At 48.4% G+C, this 26,205-nt stretch overlaps 1 long non-coding RNA gene across 5 annotated transcripts in view; it reads right to left on the reverse strand.

Moving 5' to 3' along the window:
* Positions 1–26,205, reverse strand: part of LOC138581033 (uncharacterized) — a 470,134-nt gene that overhangs the window by 354,363 nt on the left and 89,566 nt on the right. For all 5 annotated transcript variants that reach the window (XR_011304409.1, XR_011304408.1, XR_011304407.1 and 2 more), the window contains one exon: positions 4,645–4,716. This is a non-coding gene — a long non-coding RNA (uncharacterized lncRNA). The remainder of the gene's footprint in view (positions 1–4,644; positions 4,717–26,205) is intronic.

Below are 26,205 nucleotides of genomic sequence, written 5' to 3' on the forward strand. Positions count from 1 at the left end.
CAAAAGTTAGCAAAGTCCCCAAATCCATTCCGTTGGATTCCGGTTTGTTTTTGGACACTCCTGCAGCTGTTCGTAATCTCAGTGATCTAAAGAATATACAGGCGAAGGTAATAAAGCAGTTGGAGCAGGCTAAACAACGAGATAAGTACTATGCTGATACTCTCAGAGAACCTGCACCGGTCTACAAAGCAGGCATGAGAGTATGGCTGTCTACTAAGAACTTGAAGATACAGGGAAAAAAGAAACTGTTACCTAAGTACATAGGGCCATATGAGGTGCTCAAGGTGATTAACCCGGCTGCTGTCTGCCTGGCATTGCCACAACGATGGCGAGTGCATCCAGTATTTCACGTCTCACTCATTAAACCATGCTCTGATGCCACTAGATTGCCTATACGGCCTGCTGCTGTTTCTGTGAAAGGATCAGACGAATTTGAGGTACAAGAAATACTGGATATGAGATTATGTTCGGGCAGGCCTTATTATCTGGTGGACTGGAAAGGTTATGGCCCAGAAGACAGATCGTGGGAACCTCTTTCCAATATCCATGCTCCCGCTTTATTGAGAAAATTCCACTTGAAGAGGGGAGATGCTGCTCCTTTGGGGGTGGCACTGCCATGCATGCTGGACATTTTACCTCTGGATCTGGAACTCCGTCTGTACGCAGAACGGGTTATGCTCATAGAACTGCTAGACCGTTTTATTCGAGATGGAGGTTGTTTGATGTATTATCTGGAAAATGACGTCTGCATTATTCACGTCGTTGAATTCACGTGATTCAGGATTGTCACGTGTTTTACGGCAGAACGTTCATAAGCAGCGTGGATACGTGGCCCGCTGCTTCTGATTGAACATTTTGGCATCTTGGTAGCTGAACTTTTCATCTGCGTCCTCGCATCCCGTCAATTGCTTCTTTGGCCTTCATCAACGTGTTCCTTCACACGGGATCTCCTGTATCTGCTTTCAGCAGATTTTGTGAGCGTGTCTTCTCACACATGGGTTCCTGTTTCATTTGTATGCTGTTTTCCTGTCCGCGTGTAAGTTTCCGCTTTCAATCCCACGCGGACGCTGGAACTCTTCAAGCGCGGCTGTCCTGGCTGCGTGGATTCGGTTTGCGTGTAAAATCACACGCGGACGCTGGAACTCTTCAAGCGCGGCTGTCCTGGCTGCGTGTACTTGGTCTGCGTGTATCCAGCACGCGGTTGATTTGAACCTGTGAGGAAATAACAGGTGGACTCATTTCAATTTGTTTTGTTCCTGGTGGGAAAGGAATGTGTATCTACAACTTTTATTTGAAGGTGTCTGTGCACAGAACTATGGACGCTATCCTGTGGTGCACCAACCCGGTATCTAGCGAGAGCCTTGTGCCGTTCGGGATAAGTCTCCCTTACTAACCTTCCCTCCTTTGTCGTTGGTTTTCTTTCCTGGATTTCGTCATTGACTTTGGTGGATACTCCAGTTCTAAGCCGACAGGTTAGTGTTGGAATATGAATTTTTGCCATTCTATCAGAGAGGTTAGTTGAGATAGTTTCTCATTATGCTTTATTTTTCCTAGGCTGCCTTCCTATTACTCTCCCACGCCCTTTCCAGTGATCCTTCTCTCTGCCTGTTTTACCAGTCAGAGAGTTGTATCATTTGGGAGGTCTAAATTGACATCACTTCTATCAAATCGTGTGAATTCAAGGATCCAGAAGACCCCTATCAATTGTATCCGTTTTGGTTACCATATCCTTTTCATAAGATACTTTGGGGATTTATGACAGGCGCCCACAATGCCCTCCTGAGGTAACCCAGGCTCTCTGGCCTTCTGGACTCTCGAATGTGCTTCTCAGTCCTTACAGTGCAAAAGAGGTTTGGTCACTCCTATTCAGTTGCCTGGGAATTGTGGGCTCTAGGCTTCCTCAAATTGTTTTTCAGGTGATGGGCTAGTTGCAGGCTGTCTGGGGGCCCTTATCCCAAGACTAACTCAAGAACATAGGGCATCATTACAGGTTTGTCGGTCCAGGAACTACGGTACCGGTAAGCTTGCCGGTACCGTAGTTCCCGGACTGGAAAACTACAGGTTATGCTCGCGGGTGCCTTTGTGCCCGCCAGGTCTGACCTGGTGGGCAGAGCAGCACCCACGAGCACAGCATGCCGCATGCATCGGCACCATTCACGAATGGTGCCGGTGCATGCGGCTTCCCCATTCCCATTGAGCCCTATTGGTCTCCAATGGGAATGGGGAAGAATTTGTCCCGGAGCCCTGGAATGGGCAATTACCGGGTCCGCCAGGGTTGTAATACCCCGGTAATTGCCCATTCCAGGACGCCGGGAAAAAAACGACTCCGGCGGCAACCGTGCCTGTATTACAGGCACTGCTGTCCGCCAGGGTCGTAATGAGGCCCTCAGACTTGTCAGGCGATAGGAGCTGGCAGGTAGAGCTGGAGTGGTATCATTTCAGAAAGCTTAGGGCCGACTTGTAGTCAGTTCAGAAAGATTCCCCCAGGAAAGAATTGTCTTTGCATTCGTCATGCTTTCACTACCTGTTCTTTCTTGTCTATACCACCTTCCCCTTCTGTGATCATCTCTTCTCTATCACCTCGATCTCCTATTACGATTACTGCTGTACCACCTTCACCTCCTGATGTTAACACCTCCAGACTACCACCTTTTGCTCTGTTGCATTATCCTTACTACCTCCTCCTTCACTTTCTTAGCTCTCACCAACTCCTGTTCGTGGCTGCCACCTCTCCAGCCTCCTCCGTCTCTCCTGCCTCCACCTCAGCCAACTCTCTCCAGTCACTGCCACTCTCTCCTGCCTCTGCTTCGGCCAACTCTCTCTAGTCACTGCCAAACCTGTGCTTTCTGCTCCGGCAACTTATACTGACTGACTAGGGTCTCTGGATTTTATAGTGCTCTGCCTGGGTAGGGCTCTTGTAGAGTGGATGCATCTGTGTCTGGTAATTGTGGCAGGGTTTGGATTTGCTGATCCACCTGGGCCAACAGGGCCACACCAAGCCTGTATCTGGCCTGTCCAACATCCTGGATTCCAATGTATTCTGTCTGGTTTCTTGTACTCCTTGTTGACAGGGAGCAAAGTTAACTCTCCCGGCTTTACATAAGGCGACTGTGGGCCTTAGCCCCCTCTTCTGCAACCACTTTTATCCCCCTTGGCAGCCCCCAAACTTTCTTGAGATGGGGATTTGCCTGAAGTATATTAAGGAGCTTGCTCGTGGGTTGCGGTGACTACGGGTCTGTGGAGCTGTGTTTCATGCAAGTTTTCCTTTTAACTGTTCGACTAGTTTTGGCTAATTCGGTTAACAACGTTATATGATTTGATATGATTATATCAACTGTATTGTTGTTGGTTTTATAACTTCTTTATTTTTCAGTGCTATTGGTTTAAATATTTTTATTTATTTTCTTAACCACATTCCGCCATTTCTTGTCTGTATACTGCCTGTTTTTATTAATTGCCAAGAGTGTGTACAGTGTTTGCATTGCATTTGTACTTTAAATTGAGTACCCCTTCAAATTGCGACAGCCATGGTGAAACAGAATTCTACAGCGCAGCGGAATATGAAAGCTGTTAAAAAAACAAAATAGCCCCAGCAGGACTATTACCCAAGTTCTCAAAAGGGTTCCCTCAATGCTTACTTGGAGGCAATTTTGGGGACACGATGAAGAAATGTCAAAATCTGAAAGGCGCTAATGAGGGATAGCGGAAGGAGTGATTAATCAACTAACAAATACCCCAAGGAAGGAATAGAGGGCTCTTTGTTAACCAGCGGTAGCACCAAGAACTTCTAGGAACAAATTCATGGCAAGAAGAGTCAATTGGATGGACTTTAATAGGAAAATCATATCAGGGGACTTTCTTGTAGTAACTTTTTCCAGCCCAGAGTTCTTCTAATGTTTTGCACTCAAGACTATTATGCAATCCTGCCAATGAGAAGGTTAAGATTGTGCGTTTGTCTTTTTCCTACTCGGCACAGATTAGGAATTCAAGCCTTCCTTCTCGGAATTCTACTCTGCGACAGACTTCAGGTTGGGAGCAACCTAGATTTAAACCAAGTGTGTTGGTTTTTTATCCTTCGTATCAGAAAAAATATCAGAAAAAAGTGACCATGCGACGTTGATGCCTGTGAATTCTGACCTATGAGTCGCGTCTCTAGAGTAATACGGAGAAAAAAACGAACTCCATTATTCGAAAGTTTACTGCAGATACTCTTGAAAGATGCGCCAAACCTTGTTAAATCTTTCTCCATTTATTTCTTAAATTAACATTTCAGCCCTTCAGGATGACACGTGTTTCGGCTTCTGAGCCTTTTTCAAATCCGGGTTATATTTCTAACATGCTTTTAACAATATTCACAGATATTAATAAGCATTATGAATAAAGATAAAAATGAAAATGACAGAAATTGAGGGTTGGAAGTGGGGGGGATTTGTTAGGAATGGTAAAAGAGAATGAAAGAAAAGATATATACATATCATGTTAGGATATCTCTCATATGTCACATGTTCTCATGAATTTGTCTTACATGTTTTGTCACAACATATTCCTTACTTATTCCATTTATTGCATTTTATTAGTCGAAAATCCTTCAGTGAGATCAGTCTCATGTGTTTATTTAATACAGTGTTTGGACTGCTTCCTTACCTTCCTTGCATTTTTGTCTGTTTCACTCGTTCGCCCTTTTTGTGTCCTCCTTTATAAATGGGTTAATCCCTCCTGTAAATATATACATGATCATGAATCCCGTTTCCTGCTCAATTGTAGAATGTCATTCTAAGAAAATCTTAGCGCACTTAACCTATTTTGCGCTTTGGTTCAGTTCAAATGCTCAGCATTCACATTTTATCTACCGTATCCGGACACTCTTATAAAGTCGGAATTCTTTGACACAACCCCAGATCTGATCAATATAATAACAGTCTGAAACTCTTACCTGTTTTCCTTAGCGGCTTGTTAGCCGCTCCGAATGTTCGCGTCGGCTCTCATGTTCTTTATGAGCAGCCGGCGCCATCTCCCTATTGTTTACAGTTGTTTCCTAGGTGATCCGGAAATTACTGCATCTTTTGCGTCTCACCAACATGAGCGGCTACAATATTTTGGGAAGCCTCACCAGATCCCTATTGTATGGACAAACAGTGCGGCCATCCTTCCTATTAAGTTGTACTTTTATTTAAGACATTCATGCAAACTTATGCAAGCAGTTTCTTGACCTATATTAAGTTTCAACCTTCTATTGTTTTCACCATTACATTTTTCCAAACATTTTTATTATTTTCCTGTCAGCGATCACTACTTTTATGTTTTATATTTGAATCAGTGTTGCTATCCCACTTTTTGCTAATTGAGAAATGCATTTAAATGGCTAGAACCAATCCCACTTTTCCGAGCTGATATGCTCGCTACTTACATATTCAAAATAAGCGTTGCTATGGCAATGGGTACGGATTGAGAAGCGCATTGCATTGGACAGCAGCTGTCTTGATTAATATAGCTCCATTATCAGAATGATCTGTTTGACTCATATTCAATGCTCTATTCGTATTTTGTTTTTAAGATATGAGTTGGTAATTAAACTGGGTTACGTTAGTATATAATTATTTTCCATCTAACCAAAGGAGGAAAATCAACATATTTACATAGCTTCTGTGCTCACCCTATTATTGTCTTATTAAACATTCTCGAACGTTTGTGATTGTATTGGTTTCTCCTAGTTCTGTAAAGTAGTGTATTAAATACCTAACTGCGACTACTTACTATGTTGTTGGATACGCTCTCACAGAAATGAGTCCTTCTCATTATCTTTATTTAGACCAATCTCTGTTACCTGATGTTTACAGATTAACTTTGCCTCAGCTTGCTTAAGCAACATCTCTTTGTTGCTCCCCCTTTTACCCATTTAAATCTTTTTCAGGCCAATATATCTGATATTTCGAATGGATAGTGCCCTCCAACGTATTCCTCATCTTTGACATATAATGTGCAGCTTTTTCGGCAGAGGGCGCCGTGAATCGATGTCGTTGATTTGATGTCCCTCGAGGGCCTCCGTCAAGGATGACTTCACCGGAGAGTATATGTATCACGCGCAGCGCCCGTTGGCCTCAGTTCCATTTTTCTGCGACAGCATGAGATTCGACATGCCTCATTTTGTGACAGTTGTAATAAAACATCGAATATGTCTTCATCTTCGACACCATCAACACTGAAGACCGGCTTAAAAAAATGCTGAGATTGCGAGTCCAAGATGTCCCTAACGGACCTGCATCGAGTCTGCTAGTGGTGCCTTAAGGAGGACCACGACACGACCAGTTGTTCTAAATGCCGGTCCATGACTGGAAAGGCCTTGAGGGAGCAGAAGGGGAAACTCCAGGTAGGGAAATTCCCAAATCCCTTAAGCCCCGACCTGCTAGGCCTTCGACCGATAAGTCGAGAGGAGACACTCATCGGAGGAAGAAGGCAAAGCCTTCTAGGTCCAGTAGTGGGTCCCACCACTCATCGTCATCTTCGAAGAAGTTGAAGAGAAGGCAGCAGAGGTCGCCTTCATCGACTTCTTCGTCTGATGCCTCACCCAAAAGGGTTGTTTGTCCCACAACAAAAATCTACCCCAACTAAATGGGAGGCTTTCTGTAAGGAAATGTTAAAAATCTTCGAACAACAGGATCATGCTACAACCAAGCCTTCAGAGCAAGCCGGTAAGGCTAGGTCTCGCACGAAATCCTGCGTGCCCTCTAGCATGGGAAAGCAGCCCGATAAGCATCAGGAGCCCACAAGGCCTTCTTCCGATGTCAAGCACAAAGAAAAGTCGAGGTCCTCAACGCCATCGAGACCTTCGACGCCAGCAATGTCTTCGACGCCTGCCAGGCCCTCAACGTCGACGGCGTCTTCGACACCCTTCAGACCCTCAACATCGACGTGGAAGCCTTTGAGTGCAGTTGCGCCACATATGCTGGCTGTTCCACCAAAGTCGAGTGCCTCTTCTTTGTCGGCGCTAATAAAACCTTCGACGTCATCGAAGATGACACTTTCAAAACCTGAAAAAATGTATACGCCTCTTCATAGGAAAGAGTTTTTCAAGTCACTCTTCAATTTATGAAGATGAAGAATGTTCTGAGGAAGAAGATGCTCCATTTGGGTTGCAATATGGGACATGCAATGTCCCAGAGTGTACAATAACAGAGGAGTCCAGAATTAAGCACTTGCAGGATAGTTACCAATCTGCAAGTGGTGTAGACACTTCACCTGAACTAGAGTTTGGGAGACCCGAGCCTGGCGAACATGCTGATGATTCGTACAGGCAACTGATGTCGAAGGTAGTGGAGTATCTGGGGTGGAGTAAGCCACCACTTCCTTATGAAGTAGATGATCTGACCAATATTTTGGCTAGAGGGCCGCAGACTGACCCAGTTCTGTCTTTTTATGGGGCATTACAGAAAAGGGTGGCTTCAAACTGGGAAATTCTGGAGACCAATCCGGCAGTTAACAGGAATCTGGCAAGAAAATACAACACCTCCAGCAGTGACCCTGACTACCCGTCAAAACACCCCACTCCGGAGAGTCTGGTGGTGCAGGCAGCTACAGCTACCTCAAGACAAGCAGCGTACCCTACCATCCCTCCTGATAGGGACGACAAGCGTGTAGATGGATGGGCGAGAAAGGTGTTTTCAACAGGGAGCATGGCACTGAAATCTGCCAACTCAACTTGTGCCCTAGCAACATTTTCGTACACTCTATGGGACTGCATATCTAGGGCAGCAGAGCATATTCCCGAGGGGGAAGAAAGGGATGCTTCTTGGCTATTATTAAGGACGGCAAAGAAGCTAGTTGTAAATCCCTGCAATCGGGATTGGATACTGCAGATAGTGTTTGCAGATCCATGGCCACCAGCACTGTCACGCTCAGATTTGCTTGGTTGAGGAAGTCTGGTTTTGCATCGGGTGTTCAGTCTAGGCTTCTCAACATGCCTTTTGTCAGGTCTCAACTTTTTGACAACAAGGCAGACGAGAGCCTTGAGAAGTTGCAGACCTCGAAGGCGGCAGCCAAGTCTTTAGGCGCCGCTGTTAGGCAACCTCAGCCTTTTCATACTAGTGGACAACCTTGGAGGGGTAGATCTTTTCGCTTCTACTTCTCAGTTGGAAGGGCGAGAGGAATGGCCAGTCAAAGAGGCCAGAGAAGAATTCACCGTGGTGGACGAGGTAGAGGTGCTAAACCAGCTCAAGCAGCAGCCTCCTTACAATCAGCCTGTGCAGTAGCCGCCACAAAACCACTTTGAGGTCTTGAACCACCTGCATGTAGAAGAATGGCGAGACATTACTTCGGATGCTTGGGCTCTAGAAACCGTAGCCCATGGTTACTGCCTTCCTTTTATAAGACGACCTTGGAACATTCCACCGGGAAACCACTCTTTGAGGATTCCGGATCCGCTCATTGTGCAGGAAGTTTTAACCCTGCTAGAGAAAGGTGATTATAGAACCGGTACCTGTAGCGGAGAGGAACAAGGGATGGTATTCCCCATATTTTCTGATACCCAGAAAGGACGGAGGACTGAGACCCATCTTGGATCTGAGATACTTGAACAAGTTCCTGAGGAAGGACAAGTTCAAGATGGTCACACTTTCTCAGATCCTTCAGGCCCTCCAACTTCAGGATTGGTTGGTGTCATTGGACCTCCAGGATGCTTATTTTCATGTGTCAATCTATCTCAAGCACCGAAAATACCTGAGGTTCGCGGTTGGCGGTTCTCACTATCAATTTCGAGTTCTGCCTTTTGGGCTGACCTCCCCCCCAAGGGATTTCACCAAACTAATGGTGGTAGTGGCAGTGAATTTCAGGAGCGGGGGGATTCACGTCTACCCCTACTTGGATGATGGCTGATCAGGGCGCGTTACTCTGCACAAGACGTGGATCCTCTCAAACCCACCTGCCACTCTCTTCACAGATTGGGCTTCTCCCTCAATTACAAGAAGTCCCACATGATACCTTCTCAACAGCTCCAGTACATTGGGGCTGTATTAAAACACATCCTTGGGAAAGAGCTCGCCACCCAAGGTGAGGGCTCAAGACACTCTTCAGATGGTTATCAAATTTCAGAGTGCCCAGTTTCTTCCGGCCTTCGATTTCTTGAGGTTGCTCACCCTTATGGCATTCTGCATTTCTGCTGGTGCCAGAAGCCCGCCTGAGGATGAGATCCCTTGAATGGGCTTTAAGAACACAATGGTCCCAGTTATCAGGGAAGATGTAGGACCGACTTCAGATTCCAACCCAGGTCTCACAGGATCTTCTGTGGTGGGCCTGCAAGGTCAATATTCTGAAGGGAGAACGTTTTTGGCAACCATGGCCGGAGATAACAGTAGTAAAGGACGCCTCACTCACGGGGTGGGGAGCCCATACCAACGATCTGACAGCCAGCAGTCATTGGTCTCCATCGGAATCCAAACTACATATCAACCTTTTAGAGCTGAGGGCGATCAGACTAGGGCTGAAGGCCTTCCTGCGCTCTTTCCGGGGGGACATAATGTCCTGATAATGACAGACAATACAGTGGCCATGCATTACCTCAACAAGAGAGGAGGTGTAGGGTCACTACCACTGTGCAGAGAGGTAATGCAGCTCTGGTTCTGGGCAATTCAAGAAGGAAGCTCCCTATCAGCGGTTCATCTAGCCAGAGAGGAGAACACTGCGGCTGACGGCCTGAGCAGGCAAAGCACAGTCTCCCACGAGTGGGAACAAGCTCAGGAAGTTCTTCAAGAGATCTTCACCCTTTGGGGAACCCCTCAAGTGGATCTGTTTGCGACTAGTGTCAACCGAAAGTTTGAACTGTATTGCTCCAGGAAATCTCCCTCAAGAGGAGTGCTAGGAGATGCATTTGTGGTGGACTGGGAGTTTCCACTCCTATATGCATTTCCTCCAGTGTCCGTCATTCCTCACGTAATAAGGAGGTTGAGAAAGTTCAGGAAGCACATGATCCCAATTGCTCCGGATTGGGCCAGGAGGACGTGGTACCCGGACCTTCTAGGCTTGTCCATCTGTCCTCCGATATGTCATTCACACAGAAAGGATCTCCTCTCTCGAGAGGAGGGCCAGGTTTTCCATCCAAAGTTCAACATTCTCAACCTTCACGCTTGGTTTCTGAAAGGTTGAGGTATAAGGATTGGGACCTTCTGGATGACATTATGGAGGTGTTGCTTTCGGGTAGAAGACCAGCAACAAAATCTTGGTACCATTGCCGTTGGAACAAGTTTTGCAACTGGTGCAAGGAAAATAATGCAGACCCGTTTCTATGCAAAACTCTGGACCTATTGTCCTTCCTTCTATCTTTAGCCAATTTGGAGCTCCAGATTGGTACCATTAAAGGCTATTTGGCGACGCTGTCCATTTTTAAGCGCTCGTCAGAGGAATGCTCTAATTTCAAAATGCCACTGGTAAATCAATTCCTGAAAGGACTTACTAATGTGTATCCTCCATCTCCTTTGCGGTTCCGTTTTTGGGACCAAATTTGGTTTTAAAGTTCTTAATGTGTGCACCCTTTGAACCCTTGCACACGTGTCCTCTAAGGTTATTGACCTTTAAAACCATTCTATTGGTTGCTCAGCACACAGAGTGAGCGTGTTGCAGGCACTGTCAGTAAAGCCACCCTTTACAACGACAAAGTTGTCTTGAAGGTCAAACCTTCATTTTGACCCAAAGTCATTTTGGATTTTCATTTGAACCAGAAAATGATCCTGCCTTCCTTCTACCCTCCACCTCTCTCTGGGAAGGAGGAGAAAAGATTTCATAGGTTAGATCCTAGAAGAGCATTAAGCTTTTACATTTCGAGGACATCCAAAATACGGCTTGATGATCAGTTATTCATAGGGTATACAGGACGCAAGTTACGTCAGGCTGTTACTAAGCAGACCTTATCTAGGTGAATAATTTTGGCAATTTCTGAGTGCTATCGGCTCTCAGGAAACAACGCCCGAAGGTTTGCGCGCATAGCTACATTTACAGCCCTCCAAAGAGGGGTTCCTATTAGGAATATCTGTGATGTTGCAACGTGGTCATCAGTACACACTTTTACAAAACATTATGCTCTGGATACCACCCACTCACAAGATGTCATTTTTGGCAAGGCAGTGTTTTGTTCTGCCCTTGAAAATGTGTAATGTATAAAATTCCACACTCTCCTCCATTCATTAATACTGCTTTGGGAGTCTGTCAAAGATGAGGGATACGTTGGAGGACACAATCCATTCGAAGAACAAGTTACTTACCCCTGGTAACCTTTTTTCAACTGGAAGTTCCTCCAACGTATTCCTCATTGCCCTCCCAACCTACCCCTCTGTAGAATTTCCTATGCTATTACAGCTTCTGCTCCACCAAGGCCGAGTAGGGTAATGCCCGTTTTGAAGGGCTTCTCTGCTACTACAGGAGGAGGAAAAACAGAACTGAGGCCAACGGGCGCCGCGCGTGCTACAGATACTCTCCGGTGACATCATCCTCGACGGAGGACCTCGAGTGACATCGAATCGACAACATCAACGCATGGCGCCCCCTGCCAAAAAAGTTTTCCGAGGTCGCTGAAGCTGGACATTATATGTCAAAGATGAGGAATACGTTGTAGGACCATCCAGTCGAAAGAACGGTACCAGGGGTAAGTAACTTGTTCTTCTCTTGTTCTCCAACCGGTGATAGGTTTGCCAGTGTTGTGCTAAAGGAAATGTAGGGTCTTGATTCCCAATAGTCGCCAAATGTTCCCTTATCCTAGTCCTTAGTTCCCTTATTGTACTTCCTATATACACTCAGTTACAGATATAGATTATTGTGTATACAACAAACTTAGATCTACAGTTGATACTGTCCTCAATTTTGGTTGCTGTTCCTTTATCAATAAACATCTCTGCAGTATCATGTGCATATCTGCACATTGTGCATGTCCCACATTTCCTGAAATCTTTCTTGCTAGGTTGTATCCATATTCGTCCATATAACGAAGGACCTTATAGTTTGAAGACCAATGTGAAACTGTGTATCTAATGTTTCTGAAGATGACATGTGTTAGAGGTAGGCAGATGTTGTCCACCTGATAGTGGACAGCCAATCACAATCCTAGCTCCTATAGAAAAATATACTTAGAGGTTTCCCTTAGCCAATCCCGGCCCTTCATAGCTTTTTCACTATTGACACGTAGTAAGATGTCACCTCTGGTGTATTTTTGGTATAAAAACTATGTTTTGTGTAAATATCACTGAGAGCCTGAGCGTATGTCCGTTGATGTTCGGTGTAAACTCCATGTTTTAGATAATCTTCCTGAGTACTTTCTGTTATTTGGACTCTGAATTATTCTGTATGATCCCATCTATTACATTTGCACGTTCCTAAAGGGCCCTAAGCTCACGAAAGTGGTAATTTCCTTTTTAATACTCATTGCCTCTACATCCAACGCCCATCTTATTTCTTCTGCTGCCACTCTTGCATGCAATTGGAACTTATTTAACTCCTCTGCTCTATCCCATGCTTTTTCTGTGGCACTCACTAATTCATGGTCAATGGACCCTGAGGGGCCTACTCCCAATGCACCTATGACATTACTGCACACTTAGATAAAGCCTTGTAGATCTCATTCTTCAAGGCCCGACCTTCTGATCCCTGGTACACTCCTGAATTCAAAATGTGAAGTCCTACTGTAGGAACCTGGAGCACAGGTGGTGTCATGCATATGACACTGAACCAAACATCCTCTACTATAAAGCTGCTCAAGAGCATCCAGCCGCAATTACTGCTGCTATTAAGTTATATGTCTCAGCAAAGGTTTCAGCAGCCACTTATTCCAAGAGAGAGTTATTTTCTGGTACCAATGAATTGACAACCTCCCCTGCTAGGGTCTCTCCTATCTCTTTACTGTACTATTGCTTGATTCTTTTCTGACAAAATTAACAACTTTTGTAAAAATATCATCTCTTTTTCCTGGCTGCGATTTCCCCCCTTTTCTCCTTCCCCCGCTGCTTTGATGCCTTTTCAGCAATTTACCTCAAATCCAAGACTTTTCTAGACTAGTCCAATCTGGTTCCCCACTTGAGCCTATTTCAGCAAAGACTGTAAAAAAATCACATGCCTTTATCTATTCCATTTCCTACTTTTCTTTATGTAATCCTGTTTTTCCTCAGGGATCCAACCTGCTCCTTTCAAATATGCTAAAATCAATCCATTACTCAAGAAATCCACATTTGACCCTCGGTATCTGGCCAATTTTCAAATTTTCATTCTATTTCCCTTTTTTCCTTTTGCTGACAGTGTGCTCTGTTCTGTCCACCATATTGAGGAAATGTGTTCCCTCAATGTTTTCCCAGTAGGATTAGATTATCAATCTTCTGTCAATTCTTCTCAATTCAGGAATTGTTGATCTGCTATCAATACCTGGATGGCTCATAATTGGCTAAAGCTCAGTTAGAGAAAAACCTAAATGCTAGTGGTGGGAGAACACCAATAATTCTGGTGGCCAGCAGACATGGGTCCCTGCTCCACCCCTGCCACTTCATTTTATTTATTGTTTGCTTGTTAGGCGCTTATACAATAAGACAATACTGTTTCAAAGTGCCCACAGGGCAAGGGAGGGAGCAGGGGTGGGTGGGTACATTGTAATAGATAAAAACACAATATTTTAGAGCAGAGGGGAGAAAAGGAAAAAGAGGACAAACCTACTATGCCTTGTGAGTATTCAGAACATGCAATTGGAGCAAGGAAGAGGGCAGGGGGCTAAGTGTTGGGATGAAATGCTTGGGGTGTTGAGTACAACACAGCCAGGAGCCGCGAGGGGTGTAAGTGCAAGTCTTCAGGACGTAGGGTGCAAGTGCAGAGGATAGACAGAAGCTTGGCCAATTGGGTGCGGAGGACAGGAACCCAAGGATGCATAAGGGCCCAGAACACCAATCACAGCAACTGAGGGATTAGTAGGGAAGAGAAGAAGGGAAGGAGAAGGTAAAGAGGAGAGTCTTAAGGAGCTTCCAGAATTTAAGAAGATCCTGCTCAAGGCGTAGAGGGAGGGGGAGGCTGTTCTATAGGAGGGAGCCAGCAGCAGAAGGCAAACGACCACCAGCCCACTGCTAGCAAAATGCTTTACACACAGAGAGTTGGAGTCAGAGGAGTTTAGTGGTCTAGATGGAGAGTATTTAGTAAGCTAAGGTTGGAGATAGTGTAGTCGCTGGGCCCAGACTGCCTTGTGGATGATGCAGAATTTAATCAGTGCAGCAACCGAGAGACAGTGGAGGATTTTTAGTGCAGGAGAGAGTGCGGTCCTTGGGTTTAAGGGCAAGGATAAGTCTTGCTGCCCTATTCTGGGTTAGCTGGAGGGGTCACAGAGTGGAAGATGGTAGATTCAGGAGGAGGCTATTGCAATTGTCAAGCCTAGAGAGAACCAGGGCTTGGGTCACATGGTGCCTCTGGGGGAAAGTGAGAAAAGTGAGAATTCCTTTGAGAAGGAAGAGCCGAAAGTGGGACTTCTTGGATATGTCTTGAGTGTGAGGGAGGAAGGAGAGGGAAGCGTCGAAGATGACTCTAAGGTTTCTGACTTCAGAAGAGGGTGCAGGGGGAGAGCCCAAGGAGGAAGGCCACGGTGAAGGGAAGAAGGAAAGAGCAGAGGTCCCAATGGGAAGGATCTCAGTTTTACAGGCGTTGAGGCAGAGATCATTGGCGGTGCACCAGGATTGGATGGCAGTCTGGGATGATGGAGGGTGCAAGAGGGTCGGCAGAGAGTTTGAAAAAGAGCTTTGTGTCGGCTGCGTAACACTGGAAGTTGGAGGAGAAAGAGGAGATGAGGCGTGAAAGTAGAGAAAGGTAGATGTTAAAGAGCCAGAGGGAGAGGATAGACCCTGGGGGACACCACAGGTGGAGGGAGAAGTAGGAGAGGAGAAGGTGCCCAGGATGACTGGGGAAGAGTGGTCAGTAACGAAGGATGTCAGCCAGTCCAGTTCCCGTTCCGAGATACCAATGGTATTGTGGAGCATTTGTATGAGGATGGAATGGTTGACTGTGTCAATGGCGGAAGAGAGATCGAGAAGGATAAGAGCAGGAATTTCCATTAGAAATCTATGTTTAAGTTCATTGATAAACCAAGGCATAAAATAAGCGGCATCGCATCACCATTTGCGATATAATAATGCCGGTTTGCTGTATATTTTAACAATCATGTCGCAGTTAATGCAATATGATTTCCACAACAACAACAACAAAAAAGATTGTACCTTTAAAGTTCTGCCTGCCTCTGTGCACAGCGTGCACTGCAGGCAAGGCAGAAGCACCCGGGCTGGGCTCAAAACATTGTATCAATGTTGTGAGCCCAGCCCGGATGCGGCATCCTCCTGACCTGAGAGGAGGATCTCTGCCCCCCTCTCACACTCTGGCTTCAACTTTGTAGAGGAAAGGAGGCTGATGGAGTCACTGAGTGCCAGGGAGGTTTTGGTGGGGGAGCAGGGCCCTTTTGATTTGGAATGTTGGGTGCTGGGTGTAAGTGGCTGATGATAATATTTCTCCCCCCCCCCCGTTCGGGCGGGAGAAATATTATTCTCAGCCACTTGCTGAGACCAGCACCTGCCGTAATCATGCAGCCTGCTGCTCGTAGAAGGCCTTTCAAAAGGCATTCTGCGATCAGCAGGCTGCGTTATTACAGCGGGTTCTGGTGTTAGCAAGTGGCTGAGAATAATATTTCTCCTGCCTGAACGGGCGGGAGAACTATCATCATCAGCCACTTACATCCAGCACCAGCCGTAATAACGCAGCCTGCTGCTCGTCCACGAGCAGCAGGTGGCGTTATTACGGCGGGTGCTGGGTGTCTAAATTTAGGAGGGGCACAGAGGGGGCCAAAGAAAAAAGTAGGGGGGGCACAGACAAAAGTAGGGGAGCCGCCTATGAGGTGTGACGTCACAAACACTCCTGCAGATAGGCTTTTGTGCACGACAGAACTACCCACACCCCACTGCACCTCCCCTCCTATCAGAATGCAGGCACAAAACTATTCAGTGACTAATGGCCCATCATTAGCAGATTCGCGGTTACATTCTGATGGGAGGGCCTGCAAGTTGCTCGATCACTACTAGCTTTGAGACAAAAGGAGTATTGCCGCGTGATAGGCAGACATTGGTCTCAGGAGTGTCACAAATAACACCACAAACGGAGAACATGGCCACTGCTCGCCTTAGGTAGGGGGGGCACAGGATTTCAGAGGGGGGCACTGCCCCCCCTAGCGATGCTACTGGTAACACTGAATACAGTGATTTTCACAGGTATTTAAATAAGAGCACATTATTGACGCCAGGGTGCAGGATCAGATATGGAACCGTGGAGGGGACTACCCAAGTGCTAGGTACGGGTAGGCATTCATTTCCTCTAGCAGCGAGACTAGACATGGCTAATTGCTCTCACCAAAGACATTTTTAAGGTACCTTTGAAGAGAACAGAGTTCCAGTCTGCACGATATTCTAGGCATGGGAATAGGGTTTTTTCTAGTTATGTGTCCTTTTAATTACTATTACGAGTTTGGCAGAAATCCTATCACTCCCAATTAAACATGACATTTCTGCATTAACCTCCCTCGAATTTGAGCAAACAAATGATTTTGGTCTCCATATAGAAGTTATTCTCTCACTATATTTTGTTCCGCATTCCATGACCCATTACGTTACAGCATTCCTTTTGCCAGACAAGCCTCTTACCCTTTGGATACCTTTAAGACACGATTGCAATGCTTGCCAAACCTCCTTCGTCTCCAAGGCTGCATTCTTTTTAATGTCCTGTCTCTTAATGCCTACGTACCATTAAATGCCGTCTTGCCTTTTCAACTTCATCCTTTTTGAGCATTCATGCCTTCTCTGACCACTTACGCACCCCAAAACTGGTAACGTGCCAGTTATACCTTATGCCCGCCACACCTTCCAATTCACATGGATGCCTTCTTATGCATTGGTATATGGCTTGAAGGAAAGGACCGGAACAAATAACACAACAGATCTTACACAACACATACTGCACAATTCACATATCACAAATACTAGAGAAAAGGCTCAAACTGTGTGCAACTGTAAATGACCTTTGGCGAGTAAGAACCAGTGTGCTGGGTGTATGTTTAGAATTGAGGTGGCAAGTAACTTAATAACTGACTAGTAACTGGCCCTCCCTCTATCCATCGTTGTGTACTGACCCGCCACATGCTAACACCCAGCACCCGCCGTAATAATGCACCCTTCTGCTCGTAGACGGCCTTTATTACGGCGGGTGCTGGGTGTTAGAGAGTGGCTGGCAATAATATTTCTCCCGCCTGTTCAGCCACTCTCTAACACCCAGCACCCACAGTAAGCAGCATCAGTCCCGGGTGAAGACGTGTGCCCCCGTTCTCCCCACTGCTGCTGATGGAAACAGTGGGGCAGGGTCGGACTGGGGAATACAATTGTCTCGGGCACCAACCGAAAAAGTGCTCCACAGTGAATTAATTTCTTTTGTGACGTTGTTTGAATAAGCCAAGGGGGAGGTGATGCAAATTGTACATTTTAATTCAGCACCACGGGTCAAAACTATTAACCATTAGGGCCAGTTTGAGGAGTTACTGGACTCCAATAACTCATCAAACTGGCCCACAATAGTCAAAAAGTTGGCTCACTTTGACCCAATAAATGGGCCCACACAAGCATTTTGTGTTTTTGGTTAAGCCATGGGCATATTGCCCTATATAGGCCAGTCCGAGCAGCCTGCAGTGGTGCATGGAAGTTAGCTGCTGAATTTATCAGGAGGCAGGCAGCCAGAGCCATTAGGAAGTTTTACACTGGCCATAATTTTAATGTGAGCACTGCAAAGTGCAGATTAAAAGCCCCAGAACTTTGTTTGCTGTGCTTTGCGGACTGGAACCATGGGCGCAGTTGCTGGACCTTCTCCCCCCAAGAGGCTCGAGGCCTCTTTTGTTTGTAAAGGCGAAAGGCCCCAACGCTGTCCCCGATTGCTGGGTTGGGTGTTGGCAAGTGGCTGCGCTGGCATTTGTTCGGCTGTTGATTCTCGTGCCCCCCCCCCCCCCAGAGTGAGTGCATTGTTGTGGGTAGGTAAATGAGTTGCTTTTTGCCTATTTTGTAGGAATTGGTGTGCAGTGTAGAGGAAGATTAGGCAGAGGGGACCTTCCCACTTGATAACAACGGGCCTGAGAGGTAAGCAAAGCCTAGCCCAACTTTTTATTCTAAAAATATCTTTTTAATGTGGACTATTCAAAGACCTTCTCCAAGCAGGATGTGTTATTGGTGCAGGTGGCCGCTCTGGGAATTAATTTTCTCCTGCCCGTTTGGGTGGGAGAAATATCAATACCAGCCACTTGCTTGCGCTCAGACCCGCACTAAAAGCACTGCCAGTGCTGGCAGAAAGCCTTCTTTCAATCACAATTTAAAGCATATTAGCTTTTCTGAGCAGGCTGTGTTTAAAATTGTAGGACTGTGTGCATTTGGTGGGCAAAATATTTGTCCCAGAGCCCTTTGCTAGCACGCAGCTCTGCACTGATAAAGCCCGCAGAAAGCTAAATCATTTGTTCTTTCCTGTCAGCAGCAACTACAACTTGCAATTAATAGATTTGGGATCATCATGTTAGCACTTGAAGCAGAATAGTGCTTGGAAGCAAGAGGAAACGGGAGACCATTTAGCAAAGCTGACTGTCAAGAGTCCCATGAATGTGTAAATAAGTTAGTTAGATGCCTTAAACACCACATTTGCACAGAAAGTGACTCAAAGCCATTTCTTTTTAAAGCTGAGTTCATCCATGAGATCAAACTGGTTTTGCATTCTGAGATGTGTAGTCTTCGATTCAGGGTGGTGCAAATACTCCAAGGAGGTTGCTTTGGGTGTACTTTGCAAATAAACAAGACCATTGTGGCTCTTGTTTAACCCAAAACAAATGTGTACTAATTAGAGCTTGGACGATTGTGGCAGGTAAGTTAAGGAACAAGTTACTTACCTGTAACTGTTGTTCTCCAGCATGGGTCTGGCATGGATTCACATGCTCATGAATATTCCCCGTCGTCAGGCTGGGAATCCTCGGTAAAGAAAAATCAGTATCAGTTTCGTTTCTGATCTGTCTTTCGTAGTAGTAACCAATCACTGATCTCTGCGTCATACTGACTACAGCCAATGACTGCCATCTCCCTAAGCCCCGCCTCTGGCAGCCATCTTCAGATTTGGTAGCACGTGAAGTGGCAGTATGAACAAGTGAAGAGCCGCAGAGGAGTAGGCGGGAGGCTTTGCATGTGAATCCATGCCAGACCCATGCTGGAGAACAACAGTTACAGGTAAGTAACTTGTTCCTTCTCCAGCATAGGGTCTGGCATGGATTCACATGCTCATGAATAAAAGAATACATAGCAGTACACACATGCACAACCATGGAAGGTGGCAAAGGCTCAACATTAAGCATTACATCCAAAACTCAACATTAAGCAATTCTTACCTCCTCACCAGGCTCACCTTAGGCGAACAGGTTGCGCAGCACTGCTTGGCCGACCCTGGACTGCTCCCTGGAATCCCGATCGACGCAGTAGAATTTCGTGAAGGTGTGTGTCGACCTCCACGTAGCAGCCCTGCAGATGTCCAGCAAGGGCACACCAGATAGGAACGCCGTGGTAGCTGCGATCGCTCTGGTGGAATGGGCTCTCGGACGGCCAGGCAGAGGTCGGTTTGCCAACCGATGACAGTACATGATACAGCCGGAGAGCCATCTGGAAATGGAAGCCTTCGAGAGAGCCTTCCCCTGATTGACAGGTCCAAAGTTCACAAAAAGTTGTGACGTCTTCCGAAAACTCTTCGTGCGGTCCACGTAGAACTTTAGCGCTCTAGCCACATCCAGCGAGTGCAAAATCCTTTCAGCCGGCGACGAAGGCGACGGAAAGAAAACAGGCAACACCAAGGGTTCGTTGAGGTGGAAGTCCGACGGCACCTTGGGCATGAAGGAGGGGTGCATCCTGAGCACTACCCTCGTGTCGTGAAAAGTCAAGTACGGGGGCTTGCAGGAAAGGGCCTGGATCTCTCCCACCCGTCGTGCGGAGGTGATGGCCACAAGAAATGCTGTTTTCCACGACAAGAACTTCAACGGAGCTGAGTACAGAGGCTCGAACGGAGGTCCCATGAGCTTGGTCAGCACCACGTTGAGCTCCCACGCCGGGGCCGGGGCCTTCACTGGCGGGAACGATCTGAACAGTCCCTTCATGAATTCTTTCACCAGACGATGAGACCACAAAGACGTCCGCCCCGTGGTTCTGGTGTATCGGGAGATCGCAGCAAGATGAACCTTGATGGAAGCGTGCGCCAGTCCAGCCTTGGCCAGCGTCAGCAGGTACGGCAGTACTTGAGGAGCCGTAATCCGTAGAGGGTTCATCTTCTGTGCGTGGCACCAGACAGAGAACCTCTTCCATTTGTGTCCGTAGCATTTAAGAGTTGAGGACGCCCTGGCCTTTGCAAGAACCTCTCTGCAGTCGGCCAGTATGTCGTAACCTCCAAACTCTAACGCTGCAGGAGCCAGGCCTGCAAGTTCAGCAACTTCGGGTCGTGATGGAGGATGGCGCCTCCTTCCCTGGAGAGAAGATCCGCGTCCACTGGCAGCATGATTGACGGGGACGCTGACAAGTCCAGAAGGTCCGGGAACCATATCTGCCTCGGCCACGCAGGTGCGACGAGGATCATCCTGCACCGTGACCTCTTGAGCTGGTTGATGAGCCGGATCAGCAGCGGCAATGGAGGGAACGCATATAGGAACAGGCCCTCCCAGGGGAACGAGAAAGCATCGCCCATGCTCCTCGGCTGGGGAAACCTGCTGGCGAACCTCCGGCACTTGAGTTCGTCGCCGTCGCGAACAGATCGATCTGGGGTGTGCCCCACCGTCGGAAGAGGCGGTCCACTAGATCCTGTCGTAGTTCCCACTCGTGGCACGAGCGCAGCTCTCTGCTGAGCGAGTCGGCGATGGTGTTTTTTATTCCTGCCAGATGAAACGGCACCAGAAACATCCCTTGGGCAACGGTCCAATGCCACAGACCCTGCGCCTCCTTGGACAGGGCTGGGGATCTGGTACCGCCCTGCTTCCTGATGTAGAAGATGGTGGTGGTGTTGTCGGTGAAGATCCTCACCACCTTGCCCTTGAGGGACGGAAGAAAGGACCTGAGGGCCCAAAACACTGCACGGAGTTCCAGGACGTTGATATGGAGGGACTTCTCCGCCGGCAGCCAAAGGCCCCTCGCGTGCAGGTTTTCGGTGTGCGCTCCCCACCCTTCCAGGGAGGCATCCGTGGTCACTGTCTTCTGGTGGCCCGGGGTCTGGAAGTCCATGCCCGCCGTCAGATGTGCCCCACAACCGGATCGCTCGTCGGAAGCTCTCGTCGAGTGTGATCCTGTCCTCGAAGCTGCCCGTCGTCTGGATCCAGCGAGCGTCCAGGAACTCCTGTAACGGGCGCATCCGAAGCCTGCACAGGCGGATGAGATAAATGCAAGGAGACATCATTCCGAGGAGGGACTTGATGGACCTCACCCTGGCCGCGTCCGCAACCAGCATCCGCTGCACCTTGCCCAAGATGGCCCTTGTCCTTTCCTCCGACGGAGAGGCCAGAAGCGACACTATGTCGAGCTTCGCTCCCAGAAACAGTGCGTCTTGCGCGGGCACCAGGTGGGACTTGGCGTAGTTTATGGAGAATCCCAGATCCGTGAGTAGTTGGACGGTCCTCGCCGTGTGCTCCGCGGCGAGCTCCTTCGTCTTTGCTCGGATGAGCCAGTCGTCCAGGTAGGGGTAGACGTGGATCCCCTCCAAGCGCAGCCGCGCCGCCACCGGTGCGAGGCACTTGGTGAACACCCTGGATGCCGAACTCAATCCGAAGGGAAGGGCTCTGAACTGATAGTGACGCCCTTGGACCACGAATCTGAGGAACTTTCGGTGTCCCTTTAGGATGGGGATATGGAAGTAGGCATCCTCCAAATCCAACGACGACAGGAAATCGCCCTCCTCCAGTTGACCCAGGACGTGCTGGAGGGTGACCATCCGGAACTTCTGTGCCTTGATGAATTTGTTCAGTTGTCGTAGGTCCAGGATGGGACGCCATCCTCCCGTCTTCTTCTTCACGAGGAAGTATCTTGAGTAAACTCCGGAGCCCCGAAGCCTCTTTGGGACGAGCTCGATGGCGCCTTTCTTGAGCATCGCCTTTACCTCCAAGAGAAGTTGAGGGACGTGATGTTCCTTCCTGGCCATGGGGGGGACGCGCGGGCACTTCTTTAGAAACTCGAGCGCGTGACCCTGGGCCAGGGCGTCCAGCACCCAACGGTCGGTGGAGATGGACTCCCACATGCTGACGAAGCTCGCCAGCCGGCCTCCCACCGGGGTGCTTCGGTGGGGGCCCGTCCCCACGGCCGGTTCAGTCCTGCTTCGACGAGGCTTTGCCGCCTTGTCCTCCTTGGCGACGACGGCGGGGTCTGCCCGACTTGCCTCGTCCCCTGTAGGCTTCCTGCGATGACGAACGGGCGCTTGACGATAGGTGGAAAATCCGCCGCCGGAACCTTTGGAGGCACCCTGCTTGCCTCCGCCGCTCCGAAAGGGCGGCCGTCGTTGCTGGAGAACACCAAGAGCCCGGGCCGTTTCCGTGTCCGTCTTGATGGCTTGTAGGGAATCGTCCACTGTTTTCCCAAACAGGTTGCTCCTGTCGAACGGCATGTCCAAGATTCTGGTCTGCACGTCCTGACGGAAGTCAGTTACCTTGAGCTATCCACGCCGCCGAAGGCACACGCCGTTGCCCAACTGGCGAAATCCAGTGTCAGCGATGTCCGTTGCTATCGTAATGGCGTGGTCCGACGCCACTTCTCCTTCCTGCAAGATCTCTAGGGCCTCCGCCCTCTTGTCGTCTGGTAGGAAGTCCAGCAGGGGGCGATTTTGTACCACAACTCCCTGTCGTAGCGGGCTACGATAGCCAAGGCATTGGCAGCCTTAATCGTCGTCGCAGCCGATGAGATGACTCTGCGTCCCATCGTGTCCAATTTCTTTCCCTCGCCGTCCGGCGGGGAGGTTGACGTAGAGGTCGAGGCCCCCCCGCTTTCTTCCTGGCCGCCGCGGAGACGACCGAGTCCGGGGTCGGCTGTGCCCGAAGGCACAAGGGGGCCGCGTCCGGGACCCGGTACTTCTTCTCGTACTGATCACTTCTCCCAGGCGTTGTGGATGGGTTCTTGAGGAGGGCGAGACCCTCATCCCAGATATCGTCCAGTAGAGGTACAGCAAGGACCGTCTTCCTCTTGGTCTCATGCCGTTGATAAAGGAAACCTTCCTTCTTCTTCTCTTCCGGGCAGAGCTGGAAAAGCTCAGATGCCCTGGCGATCATGGCGTGAAACGATCCAATCTCGTCGGGCGGGGAAGCCCGGGGAGGAGGTGACGACGGGAGATCCTCGTCGTAAACCTCGTCGTCTGTACCCGTCGCGGCCGTGTCAGTCCCGGTATCATCCCCACGGGTCGTGGACGGGGAGGAGGGCTGAGCAGGGTGCAATGGTTGAAAAGGAGGTGGAGGATGAATCCTTCTTCTCTTAGGAGGAGGGCTCCCAGAAGGGCCTGGCTCCGGGTCCCCCGTCGGGAGCGGTTCCTCCGTTGGTGGTAACGGCAATCTCGTCCTTATCTCCGAGCATAAGGACTGTATAGCCAACAAAATGGCCGGCGAGTTGTCTTGCGGCACTGGTTGAGGGGATTCTGACGGGCGGTCAGGAGCCCCGTCGGCACCCTCGACGTTCTCGTCGTCTCCTACGTTGGGGTCCCTCCCGACGGGCTGGTCTTCTTCCACGCCAACGCCGTGGCCTAAGACTTCGATCAGCTCCTCCTCAGAGGTTGAGGCCGAATCCACGACGACCTCTTGCCCCCCCTTTTTCTTCTCCGTCGGAGGTTTCACAGGGGTCCTGTCGATGGGCATGAAAGAGGACTCCCTCCGCGGTGGCAGGGAGACTCTGGGCCCCGAGGTCGCCACCACTGGTGTCGCCTCCACAGGCTGAGCCAGGGCCGCCGCGACTGTCTCGATAGAGGCCTTGGCCGGGTGGATCAAGGCTTTCACCACCTTAGGTGCGCTCACCGCCTTCTCCTTGGGGGGAGGGTCACCGCCTCGCTCCCCCTCCGATGGGGCCTTCGAGCTCGACCGGGATCTCTCCAGGAGCTTCGCCGGGTGCTCGGCCTTCCTCTTACCCGAGCCAGAGCGTTGGCTCATGGTTGATGGCGCCGGGGAGGAATCCGCCCTGCCTGGCGCCCGTAGAGCCCGACCATTCGGCGCTCCCGGTGCCAGCGGACTCGCGGTGCTTGGCCTTCTGTTGGACCCCCGTCGCCGGGGCGCCCTCAAAGGTCTTAGAAGACCGCTCGGACTTCTTCTTCTTCTTCTCCCCTGACGGGCTCTTCCAGCCAGTTGGCGAGACGCAGATGGCGGTCCTTCATGGTCAGCTCCGACATATTGCCGCAAAACGCACAGTCCTTCTCCTCGTGCGTCTTGTCCTCATGCAGGCAGTAGAGGCAAAGGGAGTGTTCGTCCTCCTTAAAGACATTCTGAAGCTGGCATCCAGGGCAGACCCTGAACAGCTTTCCGGGCGTCGAGCTCCTCTTCTCCTGGGCCATGATCGAGATGGGCCTGAGAAACTCCTGGAGTCCTCCAAAAGCGTGGCTCGACAAAATATTCACCCTTCAGGGGCATAGAAGAATCCGACACGGGTCCCCGTTGATCGGATAAAGAAACGGTGGAGCTTGAGGCTCTTTTGACCGAAAAGAGAACATTTTCCTAAGAAAAAGCATGAAAAAAAGCACTAAAGCTCGAGAGCAATAGCACGAGGATCCCAACACTTGAACGTGCGGTAAAAATCTGAAGATGGCTGCCAGAGGCGGGGCTTAGGGAGATGGCAGTCATTGGCTGTGGTCAGTATGACGCAGAGATCAGTGATTGGTTACTACTACGAAAGACAGATCAGAAACGAAACTGATACTGATTTTTCTTTATCGAGGATTCCCAGCCTGACGACGGGGAATATTCATGAGCATGTGAATCCATGCCAGACCCCATGCTGGAGAAATTGCTAGCAATTGTGGCTTCACTCCTTAACCAAAGCATGTGATCCTGGGCAAATCATTGACCCACCCAACCATACAAGTGCTGGCAAGAACAGAAATTTGCATTTTATGCATAGGTGGCGGTGGCGTGGCCTCAGCCCTACAGATAAGGGGTGTATCAGCCCCTTTTACTCCCTTAAAAAAGGCAAATACACCCAAACAAAAAATGTGCCTCTGCTTTCACCCACACAGCTCCATGTATATTCTGTTTGGACCAGGAGTACCACAGGAAGAAACTAGGGTTATATCTGACTGATCAGAAGTAAAGCCGTAGCTTTGATTAAACTAGGTGCAAAGAAATATTATTACTAAGACTATTTCATTTTCCAGTAAAGAAAATGTTTTCCCATAAATATCTTGAGGGTTTTCCCTGTGTCCAATGCCATTGTAGAACGCTGCTTTCCTGCATGAACTAAGTTAAAACTGACTGGAGGGCATCCCTATCAGAAGAGACTGTTGAAACACTCATTCGTATTAAGAAGCAGGGCCCTTCTCCTGCAGAGTTCAAATCTAAAAAGGCTGTCGATTTATTTTTTAGCATGAAACCAAGACGTCCTTGTGTTGCCGATGATGACTTCAGGCCTACCTCTCCCAAAAAGAGCAGATCATGCAGACCATGCATGTCTCAAGACACAGATTCTTAGTACTACACATTCATTTTAAAATGTTTTTCCCAATTTTAAAACAAGTAAAGTTGCTTATGACCGTTTATGCCAAACACTTTCTATATGTTAACTTGATATAATAAAATAAAAATTGCATGCACAAACTAAGTCTTTAATTGATGTCTTAACAATATGAAGAACGCAGCACTGTGCTGCAACACTGACTGCATGACCCAGCCACACATCCTTTAACTGAAAACATTTTTGAGCTTTATTTGTTTGGCCACATTCATGCAGCGAACCTTTACATTTTACAGACATTGCACCGATGTTATTTATACTTCAGAGGTACATAGAAATAATTTCTGCATTCTTGCTAATTCTATATCTTGGGGTACAACTAATTCTGGTGACATTCAATATTAGTACAGAATTGCTAATCAAATTAGTTCATTTGCTAATCAAAAATATTTTAATTAGCAAAAACTGCTAATCAATTTTTGAAAACTAATTTATGCCT

The sequence above is a fragment of the Ambystoma mexicanum genome, chromosome 3p (assembly GCF_040938575.1).
Source record: "Ambystoma mexicanum isolate Mex_15411 chromosome 3p, UKY_AmexF1_1, whole genome shotgun sequence".
In the NCBI taxonomy this organism is placed as follows: Eukaryota; Metazoa; Chordata; class Amphibia; order Caudata; family Ambystomatidae; genus Ambystoma; species Ambystoma mexicanum.